The sequence below is a fragment of the Ictidomys tridecemlineatus genome, chromosome 9 (assembly GCF_052094955.1).
Source record: "Ictidomys tridecemlineatus isolate mIctTri1 chromosome 9, mIctTri1.hap1, whole genome shotgun sequence".
Taxonomy (NCBI): Eukaryota; Metazoa; Chordata; class Mammalia; order Rodentia; family Sciuridae; genus Ictidomys; species Ictidomys tridecemlineatus.
This window is the reverse complement of record NC_135485.1, coordinates 141941914-141963591: the sequence shown is the minus strand read 5'-3', so window position 1 is coordinate 141963591 and position 21678 is coordinate 141941914. Positions and strand designations below refer to the sequence as shown.

Here is a 21678-nt window from a genome sequence, read left to right as displayed (position 1 = left end):
GTTTTGGGGTTAGGTGAAATCATGCAGGGGAGCTGGTGCCTGAAAGAGGCTGAGTAAATGAACATCTTAATCAGTGGTGTTGCTCATTGCTGTGAATTTCCAATGCAGTATTCAAAGCAGCCCAGGAGAAGAGAGCTGAAGTAGGGGGTCTTCTGTCTTATCTCGTAGGTCCCTAGCCTGCAGCCTCCTTTTCCAGGGTCTTAGGCCAGGGCCAAGGATTTTCAGTGTGCACATTCACTCTGAGCTTGCTAAGGCCTACTCTGAGCTTGGTGACATGGATTTTTGAAGATCAATAATGTCAAAGAACCCAAAGGCATCACTTGTAAATGAGTGCCCCAGTGACCCGGATTGCTACGGGTACGATGCACCAGAAAGACACACAAGAGCTGAGAGTTTATGCACTGGGAAGAGAACCAGCCCTTGGATGGGGCGAATTTCCCATCGTGGAAATATACTATGTAGACACTTCTCTGTGCATATTTATATCTTCTACTTCTGAAAGTTCCATTTGGGTGAATTTATTTGACTTTTACCCACTAGAGGAAATTTGTTTAAACGAAATTGTTAAGAAAAATCTTGGGAAGAGTCAGGGGAGGGGGAGACAGGGAGAAGCTGGTCCATGAGTACAGGGTAGAGGGGAGGAAGAGGCGCTGGTGTCTACTGCACATTGGGGTGTCCATAATTAACAATAACACCACACATTCCAAGCAAGACCAGAGGCTTTTAACAGTCTCACCCCCAAAGAAAAGGTAATGGAGGTGGTGACGGGTTTGCTAATTATCCTGATTTGATCATTACATAATCTCTGCATGTATTCAATCATCACTCTGTACCCTGGAAATATATCTGTTATGAACGAATGAATCAATCAATCAATCAAAACCAACTTGTGGACTTTAAAAACAAAACAGGCACTTTTATACCTATAGAAACTGATTTTTTAGAAAAATCTGGCCTATTAATTTTAAGACAAAGAAGCTTTTAATGAAAAGCACAAAGATAAATTTCTGAGGGGAAATATAAATTGTATTATACTTGGTTCAATTAACTAAAATTTGAGTGACCCCCAAAAAGAGGCAAGGGCTCCTGTGGCATCTGACCTTGCCGACGAGCTCTGCCCTTCCTGCCTGGCGCCACTCACCACGCCAGGGAGTCTCCCTTCTCTCGGATGCCCTTCCGCTTTCCAGCAATCTCCGGCTAACAAGAGCTGCTCCTCCCTCGGTTCCTACCGGAGCTCCCTCTCTCTGACCTTGTCCTGAGAGAGGTCTCCCGCGTCTGAACCTCCTCCAGCTTTGCCATGCCGTCTCTGGCATCTGGAGTGTGAGCTGCCTGGGTTAGGGCTTGCCTACCTCGCTAAGCTGCAGGAACGAGTGGAGGGGACCACATCCCATCCACAAAGTCAAGTGTAGAGTAGGAAGTCAGTAAGTATCACAGGGGTGACCTGCTTTCTCCTGATAACAGGTAGAGAACTACCTGGCGCTCATATGAGGTTATTGCTCATAGCACGAGTGTGTGAATGTTTGTGTAAAAACCTAGCACATCACAGTAAGTCCTGAGGCCGTAACCGTGGATGGATATCAGGCAGGAATTCTCAAGTTGGTTGTGCCATTGTTCTAGTGAGTTCTAATGATTTTTAAATCTGGTTCTGGTAGAAAAGGGACGTAGGTCCAAGTTCTGGTTTACTCGGTTTCTGACCTTGGGTATCACTTCACTCTCTGTGATGGTTAATTTGAGGTGTCAGCTTGACCGGGCTAAAGAGCACACAGATGGCTGGAGAAGCATGATTTCTGGGAACATCTCTGGGGTGTTTCCAGAAGAGACCCGCATTGGAGTCAGTGCACTGAATAAGAAAGATAAGCCCTCTCCCAGGGTGGGTGGGCGTTATCCAATCAGTCGAGGGCCCAGAGAGAACAGAAAGGCAGATGGCAGGGGAACTGCTCCTCCCGGAGCTTCTCCTTCCTGGACACCCTGGCTTCAGGTCCTCCTGCCTTTGGGACTGGCTCCAACGACCCCCTGGTCCTCAGGTCCTTGGGCTGGGACTGGGGGGTTCTCTGGTTCGGAGGGCTCTTGGCTTGGACTGAGCCCTGCCCCTGGCTGTCCTGGTCCTCCAGCTTGCTGACGGCAGATCAGGGCTCCTCAGCCTCCATCAGCACACAGCCAGACCCCCTGGTAAATGCCCTATCTGTTCAGTTCTGTTTTCATCCTGATTCTCTGGAGAGCCCCATTACACTCTCTGAAGCTGATTCTTCTCTGTTAAGTGGGAGTAATAGCAACACCTTCTCTGATACACCGGTGGCAAAGGAAAAATAGTGCCAATAAAAATCAGATTTTTAATCATTAATATAAAAAAGAAGACCACCATGGATATCACTGCCTACTTGTCTGAGCCAAGTGCAAACTGCATAAAGAGAAAGACTTGCACCCTACTGTCCCTGATGAAGAATACTGAGAGCACCTAGAAGGAACAACTCGCCACCTACGGAGAGTTGACTTCTAAACCACCTTTGCGCTAGGCGGTCATCACCTCCCCAGATCCTACTTCTCTTTGTAAAGTATAAGTCATTTGAAAATTTACATCAGGCATGTTTAATGCCTGCAAAACACTACGTTTTTAGTTTTGTTCCTTGAAGCTGGCCAGGTATACAGGAAGTGCCAGGGCACTAAGTGGAGATCAGTCAGCAAACTCACCTGCAATGAATAATACTGGCAAACCTTAGCCTGTTTTCAGAGAAAAATATCAATTCTAGTGGAAGAAAAGCAAAAATCCCTCCTAGTCCTCTTACAAGGGCTGGAGCGCAAGCCCCAGAGAGTTTCCGTGGGGAGTGCAGGAGGGGGAGAGAGAGAAAGAGAGCGTGCTGCTGTGCTTCGTAGAGCAGGGGCCTCCAGGAAGGTGCAAAGTGGCTCGTCAGCTCTTCTGCATGTTCTAGCAAATTAGACATACGTCCCAAAAGGTAGGCTGCAATATTAAAGTCCATTTATATACGCTCTGAAGTCTCCCCTGTGCACGCGGCGGGCACGCGGAGGCGGGATGGATCTGCAGGTTGACTCCTTTGTGAATTACGTGGAGCTGACCCAGCTGAAACCCACCCAGATGACGATGGAGACATGGATGCTGGGTGAGGGGAGGAGGCCCCGGTGCCTAGGTGACATTAATCCCCTTGGAGCAGATCGGTGCAGGATTATTAAGGCTGCTTGCCAAGGAATCCTCTAAGACAGCACCTAATGAAAACGTCAGAGGTGTTGAGTTACTGGCTGCTGCCCTGCTGTTTGGAAGCACCAGGTAGTTCTCTACTTGTTATCTGCAAACAGAGTCTTGTGGGCAGGGCCGAAGCGGCCTGAGGACAGCATCAGCAGGTGCCTGTGCTGAGAAGACCGTGGGTGAGCAAGGACTGAGGTTGGTGGCCAGCGTCCAGGGATGTGAACAGGTGAACTTGGAGGAGGACACTGCCTGGTGTCCGGGCTGGGCGGTGTGGCAACCCCTGTCACCTGGGCTGTGGATTGGAAAGTTGTCCAGGGAAGTTGTCTCAGCTCTTCTTACTGCAATCGAGACGTGTCACTGCACAACAAAACACGGACTGGGCCATTCTGCGACCCTCCCAGAGGTCCACGCTCAGCGTGGTGTTCTCTGGCCTTGGCTCCCCGTGGAGGTCTGGGCTCTGCGTCTTGAGCCATACCCATTTCGACCGTTTCTTGGACTCTCTGGGCTTCGCCTCCTCCCTTGCCTTGGGCCAGATCATCTTTCTGAGCCTCGGTTTCTTGGATCAGCCGAGCGTCCTTGGCATTCCATCAGGCTTCTCTTTGCTGCTCTCCGTGCTGTGCTCTGCCCAGTGCAGGGCCCCCACATCTCGCCTGGACCCCTCCGGTCTCCCTCTGCCCTTCTCCTCCCTGTGGACCTCTCTCCAGGGCACAGGGGTAGTAACAGCTGCCTTTTCTGTGCCAGGCTCCGGGGTTGCTCGTTTCATAGGCTCTTTCTAATGTTTGCAGTAACACTGGAAATGGTATTATTACTTCCATTGTGCAGCTTGGAAGGCCCCCAAAGGTACATAATGTGCCCAAGGTCACAGCAGATAACGAGGTGACAGGCTAGTCACAACCCAAGGCAGACAGCTCTCTCTCGACCTTCAAGGCCACTTTGCTTTCCCTGCCACTCCCCCAACCCCCCCAACACCCTACTCTTGAGCCCCAGACCTAGACAGACAGACAAAACCCCTATTTTTAATCGCACGCATGCTTTCTTTCCTAAGCACTATTTTATGCGCTATTTCTCCTGCCAGGAGCAGAGACTGCCACTCTTTCTCTGAATAAGTAAGTGTTGCCCAAGAAAACATCGAATAGGATTGGGCTAGAGATCCATTTATTTTTCTGGTTCACAAAGGGTCTATTGGATCTTTATTAAATAGCCTAAAATGTCCTTTCAATAATGTTTTCCTTTAATATCTTTTTAAAAGACATTTAAAGTGAATCAGAAAGCAATTAAATGATTAATTGCCGCAGCTGGATTCTGCTGCCCTCGGCCTCCGTGGACGCTGTCTGACTGATGAACCTCCGTTTCCGAGCTGTCTGGTGCAGGACGCGCTGACGGAAACCGCTCTGCCCGTCACATGACTGATCCTTGCTGTCGTGAGCCATCATTTTCTAACTGCAAGCTTTCATTTTCAGAGCCCTGGCAGGATTTCAGGAGCTGTAAACCCTCCTGTGAGTAAGGGAGCAGTAAGAACTGGCAGTTTTTCAATCTCAAGTCTCTTTGACTTTAAACCCACATTTAAGTGGGATTTTTTTTTTAAGTTGGACCTTCTTTTTTTGCTGAATAGCTTCTTTTTTTTTTTTTTTTTTTTTTTGAGACTAAAGTAGGGTGGAGGAAAAGAAGACTGAGACAGACACAGGTTGATCCACTTAGGACCCGGGATGGGGGGGGGGACAAATCAAATCAGCCCCAATGTTAATTCCACTGTCAGAGTAGGAGGTGAGAAAGTGGGTGAGTGTCTAGGGATCTTAGTTCCCCCAGGACGACCATGGGATCAGGTCTAGGCACTGACAGGCCCCGAAGGCTAGGAAGATACTGGTGGAAATAACCAGCCAAGCCGGTTCGGACAGGTGTGGCGCTTGAGGGCTTGGGAAGGTTGTGGGGACCTTGTCTTGTACAGTAAATATGATGGAGCAGTGTGTGGGATTTCAGGGAAGGATCGTCTTTGGGAAAATGTCTTTTGTCATTGTAATCCTTAAGTGATTGACTACAATTTAATGCAGACTTAAATTAGTGAAGAAGCGGGACCATGTGATTTACGTTAGTGTTCATAGGTGATCTGAAAATAAAAATGAGCATCTCATACCAAGGGCCGTCTCAAAGACGTGTTCCTGTCTGACGGTTTTGTTTTGGAGTTTATATATCAAATGTTTCATTACCCTCTTTTCATTGTATTTTTTTCTTAGTTTTTTTATATGGAAATTTATATTTCTATAAGGAAAACACTTCCTAGCGTGTGGAGCTCATCTAGAAGACAGTCGTGGAGATGCAGAGACAATGTCTTATGTTTGAGGGGCACCCGTGATTGCCCTGGTGCCGTTCTAAGTAATTCCCATAATATTGGCTCACTGGACCCTCTCATAACTGTGGGGTGGTTATTTTATGGACGAGGAAACGGAGGCACCAGAAGGTGAAATGATCATCTCTGGGCACACAGCCAGGAAGTGGTGGAGCGTGGTTTGAACCCGGGGAACCTGAATCCAGAACAAAGAGCAGAATCAGGAAGAAGCTGACTCTTTTCGGGAACCTTAGACGTAACATCACTACCCATGAACTTTAGGTGTGGAATGTGAGGAAGTAGAAGAGGAATTGTTTAGAGAGATGGTGAAGGAGTGAAGATGAAGCGCGATCCTGGTGAGGCGGCCTGGGTGGGGCTGAGGGAGGGCTCCCGGAGGGCAGCCGGGCGAGATCCTCTGTTCTGTGCTGGGCGGACGGCGATGGGCGGGCGGTCGGTCACGCGGGATTGACAACCCTGACAGCCCCCGGGCTCCCCTCCATCGGATGGCGCCACCTTCTAGATGTGCAGTCTGCTTTCTTCACGAGCCCAGTGGTGTCCTTCCTGTGCAGACCTCTTCTCACCTCAGAGCCCTGAGGACAGCGCCCACCCCCCTCTCCCTGAGCCCCTGGGGCCAGCCAGGTGGGGGCATCAGATTTTAAAAGATCAACTGGTTCATATTGCACTTGCGACGTTTCTCGTGGAGTCTGGCTCGGCACCCCATGATTCACATTTCTACCACAAAGTGCACACGTCGCCGCCCCGACCCAGGTCGACCGAGACCGTGCAGAGCTTCACGTCAGAAAGGCCCAGTTTTGCAACCAAAGGCGTTTTTGTGCCAGATATATGAGAAGCTCTAGATTGCAGGGTTTCTTGGATTCTGGCCTAGAGGACGAGAGATTGTGACTGTGAGCACCAGTTCCTCCCCTCGACCCAGGGACATGAGGAGGAAGTCGCTCTTTCTAAACTTCTTCACTGGCTAGCAAGAGTGGCTGGGACTGAGCCCAAAGAATCAGAGTTCCAATCTCATTCCACATTTTGGTCGGGGCAAATAGACAGGCACCAGAATCAGCATCTGCAGTCTACACCCCCTGTAGGGTTGGGGCGCAAAAGGTGATAAAGATAATACAAACTCAGGCAAGAAAGACTTGGCTTTGTTTTGCTGTTGGAAAGACCTACTTACACTCCCAGAAAGGCCTTTCCCCCGCTCCCTGGGGACCCGCTTAGTTTAGCTTGGAGGATCACAGATTAAAGTGCAATATGGCAAGTACTGTTAAGAACAACCTGTAAAAATGCATTATCCCAAGATTTAGCAGCTAATTTTCTGTTGCTTTTACTTCTTACATCATTCCCCCCCTCCCCCCCAGTATATAACCTTCTTCAAATTTTATGTCCTGCTCTCAGATTCCTTCTGGGTTTAATGACTAATCTCTTTGTGTTTACCCTGATGAAGCTTGTAGAAAGAAAATCGTAAATTAATGGCATATGTTTGTAGCTATAAACAGGGGACAGATTCAGAAATATACAAACATGCCTAGTAACCTATTTCCTAGAATTGCAATGCTCAACTTCCAATTAACCTCAGATTTACAAGACTAATCAGACGCTCCAGTCCGTTCCCACTGTGTATCATCTTTCACTTGACCTAAATCTGTAGCAAACCTCAGGAAGTACACTCCTTTGTGGAGCCAGTCACACCGCTGGATGAACCCAGCACGGGGCTGTCACGTCTGCAAACATAGCTAGCAGTTTGCGAGGGGACTGTCTGTGTGCTTCAGGTTCAAGGAGGACTTTGCTGACCACGGGATGTGTTCCGTGTTCCTAGGAGGCTGGGCTGAGTCACTTACCTTTGTCCCCAGGTTCTCTTGGAAGTTAATATTGGCAGACATTTATCTACCAGCCGCTGGGTCAGCAGCATTCCACCAAGCCCTCCCCTCCATCTTCACAAAGGGGGAGGAGCCATTAGGATCACTCTCAGGCACAGAGAAGTGAGGTAAGTTGCCCAGTGAGCCTCAGCTGGTGAATGGGTGAGTGGGCTCTGACCAGGTGGTCTTTCTCCGGGCTCCGTCCACATACCCCTCAAGTCACACGGATTCCTGGGATATTGCAAGGCCTATGGTAAAACCTGGCTCAGTGGCGTGGAGCCTGCCCCTTGGGCTTTAGTAGAATGTGCTGTCACTCAGTGGTCTTCAACTGCAGGGCTCTGCAGAATCCCTGAGGGCCATGGGAAGGAGAGGTGAAGGGAGCGTGGACCTCACACCCTTGTCAGGCAGCGCGAGTCAGAGTCCTGTGTGTTATCTGCGGGCACTAACTAGGGTGTCATCTGAATAAGGAGCCCTGCTGCTCACAAGAGCTCAAGACTTCGGCTCTGAACAGCCAAGTCAGTTGCTCACACAGCAGCCCCAGCAGCTGCAAAGAGAAATGGGGTGCAGAAAGCCGACCCACAGAGGTCACGGTGTGAGGTCAACGTGCATTCTGGCGATTCCTTTGCAGGGTGAACTAGAGGTTGAGTGTGGGTGAGGCCGTGGGGTGGGGAGGCCAGATCAGGAGCTGCTGAAGCAGAAGGAGGAGAACGTTGCCCAATCCTAGGGGCCAGGGGGCGGTTAGAGGCGGGGGTGATGGCAAATCAGGCGTGTGATGAAAGATGTGGTGCGTGGGCCGCGTCGGGAGCTGGCCTGTGCAGTTGTTGCTGAATACGGGCGGAGGGAAGGTGAAGGGCCTCTAAGGGAGGTGAGAGAGCCAGCTGGGAGCTGTCTATGGAAGACGGTGGACCACACAGGACCCAGGAGGAGAGACTCTGAGGTTTAGTGAACAGGTCCAGAAGAATGGGAAGCTAGATTTAATTTTTTTTTTCTTTTTTTCTTTTTGGTACTGGGAATGGAACCCAGAGGCTCACACATGCTAGAAAAGTACAGTACACTGAGCTACATCCCTGGCTGGACGGACTTTCCTTCCTTCCTTCCTTCCTTCCCTCCTTCCTTCCTTCCTTCCTTTCTCTCCTTTGAGACAGGGTCTCATTAAGTTGCCCAGGCTGACCTTGAACTTGCCGTCCTCCTGCCTCAGCCTCCTGAGGTGCTGCTGTGCACCACCACACTCAACTTGGTATTTCATTTTACAATAAAGATTCTGCATTTGGTAGAGCAGAGGACACCAAAGGATCACCCTGACTGTGTCAAGCACCTCACATGCTCTTGATGAAGTGGATTCAAAGCCGGTCGGGTGAACTTTATCCAGAGGTGCAGTGTCACGTGTCACTGTCAGCCCAAGGCAGGTGTGGCCCTCCCTCGGTGACCTGGTTTATGAAGCACATATCTTGACAAGTCTCTGATAGTCTATGTTATCAGGAACGCTACTCCCTCATCTTCGCTGTCTGTGTGTCCGTTTCTTCATGGTGTCATTGGTTGCTAATGTGGGGTTCCTGGATGAGCCTAGGGGATCCAGGGCTCCCCTGGAGAATTGTCTACTTACATTTCTGTCTCCCTCGATAGACCACGAGCAACCTCAGGGGTGAAGCAAGCTGGAACTGGAAAAAGAAACCCGTAGGTATCAATTCATGGTTGAGCTGTGGTCCACTCTTTCCATCAACACCTATCTCAACAGGCACACAGGCGAGAGGGACGCAGACATTAGAAAATGGCCCGACGGTCCTACTCATTATCGGACTGTGCTGTGATCGAGGAAGCACACAGGGGCACACCCCTGGACAACGGGGTTTATGTTCCTGGAGGGGCAATGTCAGATGATCTGGCAGGATACAGGGAGTCGGGTTCAGAAGAGGCAAGAGAAGGGCGAGTCAGACACCGATGAGAAACTGCACGGCAGACATGTCAAACACATGTCACCTGGGATACTGACGCCAGAGGGGACCCGGAAGGGCGGAGGTAGAAAGGGCCAGGTGGTGTCAGGCCTTTTAAACCATGAATTCCGATTTTATCCCCAGGCCACTGGAGCCATTGGAAGCTGGAGAGCAGGGAGTGGCCTGACTGAATTCCTACTTGGAAGGATTACGAGAAGGGGGAAGGTCAGGGATCAGGAAAGTTCTAGAAGGCTTCTGCCATAATCAGGGTTAAAACCACGTTGTCCTTAACTGCCCAGGCTGCACCACAGTCACTGTGACTCTAATTACTCTGCCTACCACGCCCACGGGGACAGAGAGGGGGCAGAGGGACTGTCAAGGCCATCAGCAAGAATGAGGCCACGGAGCATGAGGAAGGAAGAGAGAAGTGGCCGGAGGACAAGGAGGTGTGAGAAGCTGAAGATGAGAAGCTGAAGATGAGAAGCTGGAAAACCAGGAGACGGGGATCTCCTAGAAACCAGGGCCGGGCGGGGAGAGCTGTCATGGTGGGGCCCTGGAGTGTCCCCCAAAGGCTCATGTACTTGAAGGCTTGGTCCCCAGTGCAGCAGTGTCCAGAGGGGCCTTTTAAGGAGTATTAGATCGTGAGGGCTCAAACCTCATGAGTGGATTAATCCACTTATGTGATGGGTTCATAGTGTGTATGGATGGGCCTCGTTGGAGGACGCGGTTACTGGAGGTGTGTCTGGAGAGGTCGGTCTCAGCTCCGGCAGTCCCCTTCTCTGTGGTTAGAGGGTAGATGGGCGGAGGCCTGGTCCTGAGAGCCGCTTCGACCTGTGAGAGGGTGAGAAACACTTTGACTCTTGTCCGATGGCTGTCAGCGATGGTTCGTCCTGTTCAAGACGACACCCAAGAGCTTTCACACAGAGACAAGTGGTCTGTTCAAATCTGCCCTCAAATAATAAAACACGAGCCAAGATACAACTTGCAAAAATATGGCTCCCTGACCAAACACGGGCTGAGTCGCAGCGGGTGGCGCTGGGGAGGGGAAGTGAAGTCGGCCTGTGTGTCTCCTCAAGTGTGTTTGCGGTTGCCTCCTCCTCGGCTCCTCTGCCAGAGCCCAGTGGGCCCGGCGGTGCGGCTTGGTGGCATGTGGGATGACCACACTCATCTCCCGTCGTGGGGGAGTTCAGAACAGCTTGCCCGGCCCCAGCGGTACTTGCCAGGTGGCGAGGGGGAGGCAGAGCCCTGACGCCTCGGCCTCTTCCTGACTTGAAGTCGAGGCATGGGGGAATCAGGTCTTGCTGTCAGAAACTCTCAGTGGACTCCAGCAGCTTCAGCAGCGGCCAGCAGCGGAGAACACTGGGTGACCGCCTTCTAGAAACACTGCAGCAGAACAATTTCCAATCATGAATAAGAAGAGGAGGGGGAGATGGCTTCTGCTGTGCATTTAGTCTTTGTCAGACACATAAGAATCCGTACCTTTTCACCCTCCTCCCCATCTTCTGGCAGCTATTTAAAATATTTTACAGGGGGGAGTTCCTAGAAGGAGCTGTTTCTAAACGGTATCCATAAAATGCTGATGTCTCTTACTGTAAAGTTCATGGGCTCCCCTGACACTCACAGAGACCTGCGTCTAATCTCCTCACTTCTGGTCTTCGGTGCCAAGGAAGCCGTCCGAGCATCAGGAGCTTTCTCCAGGTTCTCTGAAGGGTCGTTGGCGGTGGAGAGTGAGCACACGGGAGACTCCAGATCATTCTCATCTGCATTTCTTATCTTCAGTTAATCTGGGGACTGACCAACAATAAAGGTGGGACTAAAGATGGGACTGCTGGAGCAACCAGCCGAGGTGAGCCACCTGCCAGCCCTGCAAGTGAGCCACCACCCTCCGCACAGGTCCTCAGGCCCAGAGGTGCCCCTTGGAGCCCTGCCCAGATCAAAGATTTCTGAGTAAGATAAACAACTGTGTTTTAAAAAATATTAGTTGACAAATGACAACTATGATGCTCCTTATAATGTGATATTCCGACACGTGCATACCTTATGCACTGATTAAATCAAGCAGATCAACATAGCCATCACCTCGGATTCGTACCAATTTTTTGTGGGTCACTATTTAAAATCTCCCTTTGCAATTTTCAAGTATGCAATGTGTTGTTACCAGCTCCTGTCACTATCTGCACAGCAGGTCTCAGGATGTGTTCCTCCTGATTGAAATCGTACCCTTTGACCAATATCAGCCCACCTGGCCTCTGTTAATTGCCGTTCTACTCTCTAATGCTAGGAGTTCAACTTTTTTTTGGATTCCAGGTGTAAGTGAAATGCAGGATCAGTTTTTCCATACCTGATTTATTTCACTTGGCCTAATGTGCCTTCCACGTTCATCCAGATTATTTCAAATGTCAGAATGTCATTGAGGCTGAATCCTATTCCGTCACGGATAGGATCATATCCTCTTTGTTCACTCCTCTGCTGATGGATGCTCAGGTTGGTGGCTTGTCTTGGCTCTCGTGAAGGACATTGCCATGAACGTGGAAGTGCACATACAGCTTCGACAGACAGATTTTAATTTCTCTGGATTATGCCCAGAACTGGGATTGCTGAGGAGCATGCTAGTTCTATGCTTAGCTTTATGAGGAACCCCCACACTGTTTATGATTGTTGTTTTTTAACATCGTGAAGTGTTGGGGTTTGTTACGCAGCAATCAGAGCACGTGACGGCCAGAGTACCATGCTCCTGGCTTTCTTCAGGCTTCATGGTCACTTTTTGGTGATGTCCTTTGGTGATGAATTTTCATTATGCAAAAAATCAGCATACACAGACTCTATGTGTCCAATACCCTGCTCGAGTCTTGGTCTTCTCAGAGCCAAGTTTATTTCCTCTAAGTCCCTGCTTGTTTCCTTCCATCCGTCCATGTTACGATTATTATTTTGCAGTACTGGGATCAAACCCAAGGCCTTATGCACGCTGGACAAGCTCTTACCACTGAGCTCCACCTCCAGTCCCAAGCCAACCATTTTTTTTTGGTGCTGGGTAATGAGCCCAGGGCCTCACGCATGATAGGCAAGTTCTCTACCACTGAGCTACATCTTCAGTCCCAACCAAACCATATTCTTTTTAAGCAAATTCCTCAGCCCTTTCTTTTCTTTATTATTGTCTCTTGGTGATCTCAACTGGACTCAAAACTACATGCTGCTCACATGCTGAAGACTCCTAAGTTATTGCATGTAATAGCATAGTGGCCCAAAGCATGACTTCTGGTGTCTTCATGACCAGACTCAAATTGTGACTTCCACAGACTACCTTTGTGGCCTCAGGCAAGTTACTTAAGCTCTGTGTGCCTCAGTTTCCCACTCTGGGAAATAAAAGACAATACTTCCTACTAGCTTGTGGTGTCGTTCCGAGGATTAAGTGAGTTACACTTGCAGAATGCCTGGAATGGAGACGGCACTTGTGCAGCCTCTGGGTGATGATCGTCTCTCCAGCCCGAACCCCAGGCTCATCCGACCACCTGCTCACTTGCCATTCTCACTTAGAGGTCAGAGAGACACCTCAGCTCATTATTCTAAAACCAAGCTCCTGGTCTACCCAGGCCCGCCCTCAGTCTCCGGTCTCAGTTAAGGGCATCTCCATCTTTCCATTTCTGAGCTCAGAGTGCCATGATGTGATGTTACCCTTGACTTCTCTCTTGCTCAGGTATCTCACATCAAGTCCTATTGGCTCTTTCCAGATGTAGCTAGAGACACCGCCATTATGACTTCAGAGAAACCCCCGTCGGCCTCGCCTGGGATGTGGTGAGAACCTCCTGACTGATCTGCCTTCTTCCACCTCCCTCCAGCCTCTCCCTCAGCCCACTCCCAAAACAGCAGAGGGTGCCTTTACAGACTTAAGTCCAATCATGTCACCACTCTGACACTCCATGTCACTCTCCACTGGCTTCTCATGTGGTTCAAAGGGAACATCCAAAGTCCCTACCACCCTCTCGGATTCCATCCTGACCTGTCTCCCTCCTTTTCCCCAGCCTTGCGGGCCTTTCTGCTCCTGGACATGCCGAGAGTCTCCACTGTACATCTTTACAATCCAGCCGTCCCTCTTCTTGGCATTCTCTTGTCCAGAACTTCATGGCTGCACACTTGATGCACATTCTGCTGGATGGAGAGGCTGGAGTCCCTCTGTTTGCTTTTCTCCTTGGTGTTAATCACCCAACACGATTCCTGACACACCCACTTATTTCGTGTATCGCTCATCTTTGGTCTTCAACTATAAAGTGCACACACCATGAGGGCATTTTTTTTTTTCTGTTTTGTTCACTGCTAAATCCCTAGGACAGCACCTGATACAAAGTAGATGAGTAGACAGATAAATCTGTGTTTAGAAAGATCCCTGAGGAAGCAATATGGAGGATAATCAGAGAATGAAACTCTTTTGACCCAGCGATTCCTCTCCTTGATCTATACCCAAAGGACTTAAAAACAACATACTACAGGGACACAGCCACATCAATGTTTATAGCAGCTCAATTCACAGCAGCTAAACTGTGGAGCCAAACTAGATGCCCTTCAATAGATGAATGATTAAAATAAATGTGGTATATCTACACAATGGAATATTACTCAGCAATAAAAGAGAATAAAATCATGGCATTTGCAGGTAAATGGATGGAGTTGGAGAAGATAATGCTAAGTGAAATTAGCCAATCCCCAAAAAACAAATGCTTAATGTTTTCTCTGATATAAAGAGTCTGACTCATAGTGGGGTAGGGATGGGGAGCATGGGAGGAATAGAGGAACTTTAGATAGGGCAGAGGAGTGGAAGGGGAAGGGAGAGGGCAGGTGGTTAGCAACAGTGGTATGATTCGATGGACATCATTATCCAAAGTACATGTATGAAGACATGAATTGGTGTCAACATACTTTATATACAAAGATATGAAAAATTGTGCTCTATATGTGTAATAAGTATTGTAATGCATTCCAAAGCCATGTATTTGAAAAATTAAGTGAATTTTAAAACAAGAAAAAGGAAAGATCTGTGTAAGAACACTTGCAAAAACCATGATGAGCCCTTGAGCTGGAGAGAGGCATGAAGGCAGAGGAGCGGCTGTTCCTAGCAGAACCACAGAGTTGATGGCCGTCTGAGTACAGGGGCCAGGAAGGGGACAGGGGTCAGTGAGGACATTCAGGTCTCTGGCAGGAGTGAATGCAGGGGTGCCACATGGAACAAGTTTTAAGAAAAGTATAAGTTAGATGTGTCCAATGTGGAGGCGTCGTGTTGGAAAGACATAGAAGGAAACACAGGCCTGGGGTTGGAAATGAGTCTTCATAATCGCGCACTTAATCGCATTGTTGTGATTTGTTTGGTTTTTATTTTCTTTCTTTTTGGTGCTGGGATTGAGCCCAGGGGCTCGTCACCAATGAGCCACATCCCAGACCTTTTTATTTTTCATTCTGAGACAGAGTTTCACTAAGTTGCTGAGGCTGGCCTCCATTTTCTGCTTCAGCCTTCTGCGTTGCCTGGATCCAGGTGCGTGTTGCTGCGCTTGGCTTCACTGCACCTTTTTAAAAATTATATTCCAATTATTATACGAATCGTCTTATCCATTTAGGTTGAGCTCTCATTTTTTTGGTTTTTGTTTCCTCTACTCACAATGGTGAGCTGATAGCGGGACCTTGACAGATAGTTGTGATTGACAGATGGGCTGAAGAAAAATATGAAAAAACAAAACAACGTAGCCACCTATTCCCTTTCCAATCTTTGCTATAATTATGGCTATGATGCCTGGCTACATGACGCCCCAACATGTCCCCCTTCTTTCAGAGCAATGGAATTATAGCTGGAGGTATGATGACTCAGCTAGAAACTGTCACTTTCCAGGTACCCTGCAGTTGATGAGGGCATGTCCCTGAGGTCGGGCCAAGGGATGATAGTGGCAGCCACGTGGGCCATTTCTAGAGCTGGGCCTCGAAACGACAGGATTGTGTCCCATTCCCTCTGGGCTCTGACCCTACGTGAAACAAGGCTCTTTTGTGACCCAGGTTGGACCAGGCAGCTTAAGTAGAAAGACCAAGGGATGGCAAGAGAAGAAGATGAAGGAACCTGGGGCCTTAAGTGGCCTGGGCAAGCAGAGTGACCAGAGAGACGTGCTGACTGTCACTGGGAGAGGACTTCTTTAAACATCTGCGTTTTGGAGATGCCTTGTTACGCAGCTGAGCCTTCATTCTGACGGACGGTTTGGGTGACTTAATTGATGTCCTTGTTTCTTAGTGTCCCCAGTCGATTAAGGATCAAGAATTTTGTAAAATATTAATGAAATATTTTTCAAAAGTCTGCCCTTGGTGTTGGTGAATACTTGTTTTCTAATGTGAAAGGAATCATAGAATTATTAGAGGGAACAGACTCAGACGCGTAGGCATTTAAGGCAGTTCAGTACTTCGGTATTCGTGATAGGTTAGCGATTTGGCACAACAGACTGATCGTTTTCTTTTTGTGGTGCTGAGGGTCACACCCAGGGTCTCATGCTTGATAGGCAAGTGCTGTAACCATCGGGATACACTCCCAGCCTTAAATGGATATTCTAAAATTTCCCCCATGATATTCAGTTCTTTTTTTTTCTTAAATGGTTTCGATTCAATCTTTTTAGCACCCTATTTTTTAGCCTATTCCAGGTGATTTTACTATCTTAACTATTTGGAGGTGCCAATCTTCCAGGTTTTTGTGTCCTTATTTCTCTTTTTCTCAAGGTAGGTCATTTCTGCGTGTGCTTTGTGAGCTCATTTGGCAGAAGGACTGAGACTTCAATAAAACTAGAACAACAGCAACAACAAAATTAAAGGAAAAAATAATGGCTGAGGTCTTTTTGTTTCTCATTTTGTTCTCTGATTTATTCCCTGCATCTCAAACAGGACACGGCACACAGCAACCCCTCGGAACACAGGTGAGAATGAGTGAGTGAGTGGACACAGGGTGTCTGGGCTCAGCCTGTCCTGGGAAATCCAGCTCTGGAGCCAAATGTGTGTCCTCACCCACAAAACAAGGGGCCTCCCAAGCTCACCTCCGTGGATCACCTCCGGGCCTCTCAACGGTGACTTGTCACACGCCTCGATGGTCCTCTTACACCAAGCAACTCATTAAAGCATCCCTTCCACCACACAGACTCCTTGAAGAGAGGCCTGGTCACTATGATTTTCTGGGCTCTAGAGTGTGGAATTTGAGCTCCCAGCATGTCACAGTGCCTGCTCAAAGCTGGAGTCCCGGGTCCCATCCATCAGACCTGTCGCCTGTCCGCCTCTGAGCGGAAGGGGCCATCTTCTTTCCATATCATCCTCCAGGCACACAACTCCAGGACAGAGGGTGAATTGGTAGTCAGTAGGTTCAGTGCCTTCTGTAGGACAGTGAATGCAGAATCAAAAGACTCCCTGTGGGGTGAGCGGGGCTTTCCTAAACCTTGACGGGAAAGACTGGCCCTTCAGACTTCCTGCAACCCGAGAGCAGGGTACCTGTAGTAGCCGCTGTGTGATGAAGGGTGTCTTAGCTCTCTCACTCCCGCCCACAGGGGGGCTTTGGCCTCCAGTGATCCAAAGCACCAGGAATGGTATTTAAGCCAACTGAAGAACATGCTTCATAAAGCATTTTCCACCTTAACTAGCGAGACAGACCTGGGTGTGTGTCTGGCTCTGCCCCTTACCAGCTTTGATTCCCTAGGCAAGTGGCTGGACCTCTTGGAGGCTCAGTTTTCTCATAGTAAACCAAAGATAACAAAACTCATTTTATGGGGATGGCTATAAAAATTAAATCACATAATGGCTGGGGAATGCTTAGCCCCGTCCCTTGCACAAGAGACAGTTAATCTGAGTCACCTTTGCTTCTCTCCCCATTCCTCCACATGGGGACAGACACCGTGGAGAACTTCTTTGTAAACCCATGAACCTCACTTCTCAAATTCCACAGACTCGTTCCTGAAAGTGACCTGTACACTGCAGGTTTCAGAAATCAAATTCCATTTTAAATGTACAAAGGAGTTTTTGACAGAGTCCTTTTCCCCTGAAAGTCATTTGGGTCTGGCACGCTGCTCCGCCTGGCGGGGGCCAGGGGCTGGACTGTATAATGACATGCAGATGTACCATTGTTCTATGGAAGTCGAGTCTGGCTCCAGACGGAGTTCAGGAAAAGAGAGTGATGATCCCTGTTGAGGGGGCTGGGAATTCTGGCCCCTGAGCTAGTGGTGAGGGGGAGGGGGACGAGGAAGCTACAAGACCATCGATCCCTGCGTTTCCAGTTCATTAAGCACCTGCTACGTGACGTGATGGGGGTTGGGGGGTGCGGGGGGTGGTGACGGTGGTGGATGCTCTACCAACGTTTAACTTACCTCTGGCTTTTGATCAGCTGGAGAGTGTCCCGGGAAAACTAAAGCTCCAGAATACTGCGGTCACTCGGCTATCGAGGGGGAATAATACAAGAACATTCTTCCCTTGAGCCGTGGACTCCATCGGGAAGAGGTGAGCTCCCAGAATCCTGGGAAGATCTTGCTCTGGTGACACTGATGAGGCTGGTGGCGGGAGAAGGGAAGGGTTTTTACGTGGGGGTGAGGATGGAGGGCTTAAGTCTCGAGGGCCACCCACAGTCGCCCTTCCTGCACAGGGACAGCGCTGGGCAGGCAGGGAGGGGAGCCTGGGGAAGGTGCGCTCCTAACAGAGGAGGAAACTTGTCTCTGACCCCAGGACCTGGCAAGAGCACATTACCCACAGCCCCTGCCCTCCCCGCAGCGGAGGGGCTCCGTTTCACCCAGGGGTTTGCTATGAAGGAAGCCTGTGGCACAGCACCCCTCTCCCCTTGTCTTCTCTGCAAATCTGACTGTTCATAGGTTAGGTCTCCTTGCTGGAGACTGGAGCCTGGAGGAAGGTGACAGATATTCAGTCCCAGGGAACGCCATCAGGGTAGAGGGGAGCGGGGGTTAGGGTTCTGTGTTAGCTGGTTTTCTGCGGAAAGGCGTGACCCTTCACAGAGCAGATGTCAAGGCCTGTCCTGGACCCGGCACCTCAGGTTAGCCGCGCCTCCGGCAGGAGCAGGCAGGGACTTTTGGGAGCTGGTGGACCTTTATGACGCAGAGCTGGTGCCCAGTCCCTTTCTCAGGTGCAGGCCCTTGTCCTCGCTGTTGGGCCCCCTCCCGTTTCCTCAGTGGCAGGAGCCCCCCCCCCCCCCGGGGTGGGTCTGGTGTGGGAACACGCTCGGCCACTGCAGTTCCCCTCGGGGATGTCACACCTCCGCTTGCTCTTGGGTTTGCCGTTGGGCAGAGCTCTCACCGCGCTCCGAAACCCATCGACTCTCGGTGTTAGAAGTCCCCTGAGAAAGCTGAAGACCTTTCCCACAGCCTTCTAGCTGCTTGTGCCCACGGCCATCCCAAGCTGCCCTGCCCCTGAGTGACTTTCTCTGTCTGGCCCCCCGCCCCCGGTGTTGCCAAGGGAAGACCAGCTACGTCATCACGTGATGGATTCTGGGACCAGGTCCCCAGGGTGGATCTCCTCTTGGGCAACTGACTTCTCTGGCCTGGGACTTGATACTTCATTGACATTTAACGTCGCCTCTGACTCCAAGGAATTGGATATTACTATCCTCATGATTGATGGGAAAACAAACTTTAGAATATTGGATGTTTGGAATGATAGCCTCCTCTGACATCACACGGGTCTTTGCAATTTCTGTTTAAGGTTAGATTTTACATGTGAGGGACATTATCCTTCTCGTCTTAGACAGCAAGGGGTATGGGCAAGAAGCATAGCTTCCTTGCTGTTAAATCGTGCAGTGATTAAAACTATCAACCAGCACTTACTTTGAATGATTTCTATCTTTCCATGCACAGGACCAGGCCCTCAGGCTGGTGCAGGAGGCAGATTCACCTGCTTTCCTTGGTCCCAGGGCAGCTGCAGGCAGAGTGCCGTCTTCATCGTGACTGGTCCCTTCATACTCGACGCCTACCGACAGGTGCCTCACAGGACCACAGGAGGCGGGGCAGGCGGAATACCTCTCTCCTTAGGCTTCCTGCTTCAAGTGTGCCTAGACTCTAAAACAGCTTGTGCTATTGTTTGAATGTGTGCCCCCAAATTCATGTGCTAAAAACTTTCGCCCCAGCGCAGCAGTGCAGAGAAGAGGCAGCTCTAAGAGGTGGTTAGATTAGGATTCTGCCTTTGGGAGGGTGTTAATGCCATCATGGGAGGTAGGGGGCCATTACGCAGGAGTGCTCCTGAGGAAAGAGGGACTTCCACCCTTCTCCCTCTCACACCTGTGCTCTTCGGCTCTCATGTGATGCAGCAAGAAAGCCCTCACCTGGGACTTCCCAGAGTCCAGGCCATGAGTCAGCTAAACTTTCATTGCTCAGAAATGACTCAGTTTGTGGCATTCTGTTATAGCAGCATGCAGCGCACTGAGACGGCTTTCTTGGCAGAAAAAGCAGAATATCCAGAGTCTATCCCCAGATGCCGAGCCATTCTGCGGCTCCTTACGCACCACAAATGGTAGGATCAAAACACCAGACCTAAAATTTCCCAGTGAAGTTGATGGGGCTCAACCCCCGTTGGCTGGGTGCCTTGGGTGTTCAGCCATCTCCTACTCCTCCTTCAGTCACTCCACCTTCAGCTCATTCTGTCACCCTGCTATCAGAGACTTGACGTCTCTGGTGCTCTACTCCTGCCTGCTTTCTCCACCCAGGCCCAGCTATGTACCTTCCCAGAGACCAACTTCCTCCTGAAAAAGGTGACACTACGGCTTCTGGTCCTTTTTGCTCTCATACTGCACACAGATTGTCCTCTGCAAACTTGATCCAGGCTGATTCCCCGGACACTGTTTGGAAGGAAGGGCCCCTGACCAGAGGGAGCTTTAGAAACAAACACAACTTTCTTGTGGAGCTGCGGCCAGCTGCCTTTCTGCCCACCTCCATCCTTGTGATCCAGGGGTCCACGCCAGACAGTCCTGCCTCAGCCACCCTCACGATTCCAAGGGGGAAAACAAATCTACAGAAGGGAGAGAGTATTTCAGTGAGAGGATGTGGCCTGGGGAGAGAAATAGGAATGAGAACTGGTTTGACCAGAACTCATGCTTCAAGTTGGAGTTTTCAAGTGTTTCAAGGAGAAGGATCAGTGGGGTAAAAGTATTAAAGACCAATGTTAAGGAATTTGGAATCCAATAGTTAAAAACCATTTGAGATAGTTTTATGACATTACTTATATTAACATTGTTATTTACTGAGAAAAAATGTGTAAGATATTTCACTACGATTGATGAGTGTTTATGTTCCTTGAAGTTCTGTTTAATTGTTTTATTTATTTTGAGACTGTGTTATTCATTGCATACAGGTTGAGAATTACTATAATTTCCTTATGAATTAACCTTTACCATCATATAGTGGCTACCTTACCTGAAATAATGAGTTTTGTCTATAAATCTAATTCATATGATATTAATATTTTCTTTTGGCTAGTACTTAATTTTCTTTTGGCTAGTACTTAACCCAGAGTAAAATATTCCCTTTGTTGCTGGACCATCTTGGAAATTTTCCTTTTGCCTTTTTAATTATATTAACTATGTCATTCTGTTTCTTTTCCCCGCTGCCATTCATGAGTACCCCCAAACCTAGGCTTGAACCTACAGGTATATGTATACATACTAACTTGTATGTGCTGCTTGTTACTATCTCCCAAAGAGAGTTTATTGTATGAATCTTAAGCTCATTTGAGACTCATTTCACAACTTCCTTCCAGTCTCACATTTATAACCACCTCTCATCCTTTTTCCCTCAAAAATGAACTCCTTCCCTATATCTCCTACTCCTTTCTTTTTTCTTGAGTGTGGAGCCTAGGAGTCAACCCTCTCCTGTTTGTTCTCTTTGTTGTCAGGGGTCTGGTGGCTTTGGCTGGAGTGGCCAACAGAACCTCGGCACAGGCTCCCAGGAGAGGCTAAAGGCTGACATGCAGGGGAAGAAAAGTTTAATATGTAGAACATCCGCCAAATTCTCCCTCTTCCTCTGAATTTCTGATCCTTTGAAGCCCTTGATTGTCCTGGAAAGTGTTGCAATCCAAGATCCCCAAATTCTCAAGTGAGGTCTTCAGTAAAAGTGAAATTCAGTGAAATCCCTGGCCACATCTCCCTTGATGGGAAAAGGAATCAGGAATCAGATTCCTGATCTGGGAAGCTGTGTATCACAATATGGTAGGGTGTGTGCTCGGGGCTTGAGAATGATCTCCTCCCTACCAGAATCTTGTTCCCAACTCTACCTGAAGCCCAGGATGGAGAGAAAAAAAAATCCTTCTTAGAAGATTTTCCATTATTTTTCTCCTTTGATCAGCACGGATGAAAGAGTTCTGTGATTGAGCGGA

At 49.1% G+C, this 21678-nt stretch overlaps 2 long non-coding RNA genes across 3 annotated transcripts; both read left to right on the top strand.

Moving 5' to 3' along the window:
* Positions 1-3101: 3101 nt before the first annotated feature.
* On the top strand, positions 3102-20972 carry LOC120892603 (uncharacterized). 2 transcript variants are annotated; one of them, XR_013426174.1, is made up of 7 exons: positions 3102-5878; positions 7379-7512; positions 13010-13107; positions 15349-15548; positions 16216-16247; positions 17696-17808; positions 19170-20972. It is a non-coding gene; the product is annotated as an uncharacterized LOC120892603 (long non-coding RNA). The 2 variants fall into 2 exon arrangements; XR_013426175.1 differs by lacking the exon at positions 15349-15548 and having other exon boundaries at positions 3108-5878.
* LOC144366955 (uncharacterized) lies at positions 7523-12698 on the top strand. Its single transcript, XR_013426176.1, has 2 exons — positions 7523-9058; positions 9460-12698. It is a non-coding gene; the product is annotated as an uncharacterized LOC144366955 (long non-coding RNA).
* Positions 20973-21678: the final 706 nt, after the last annotated feature.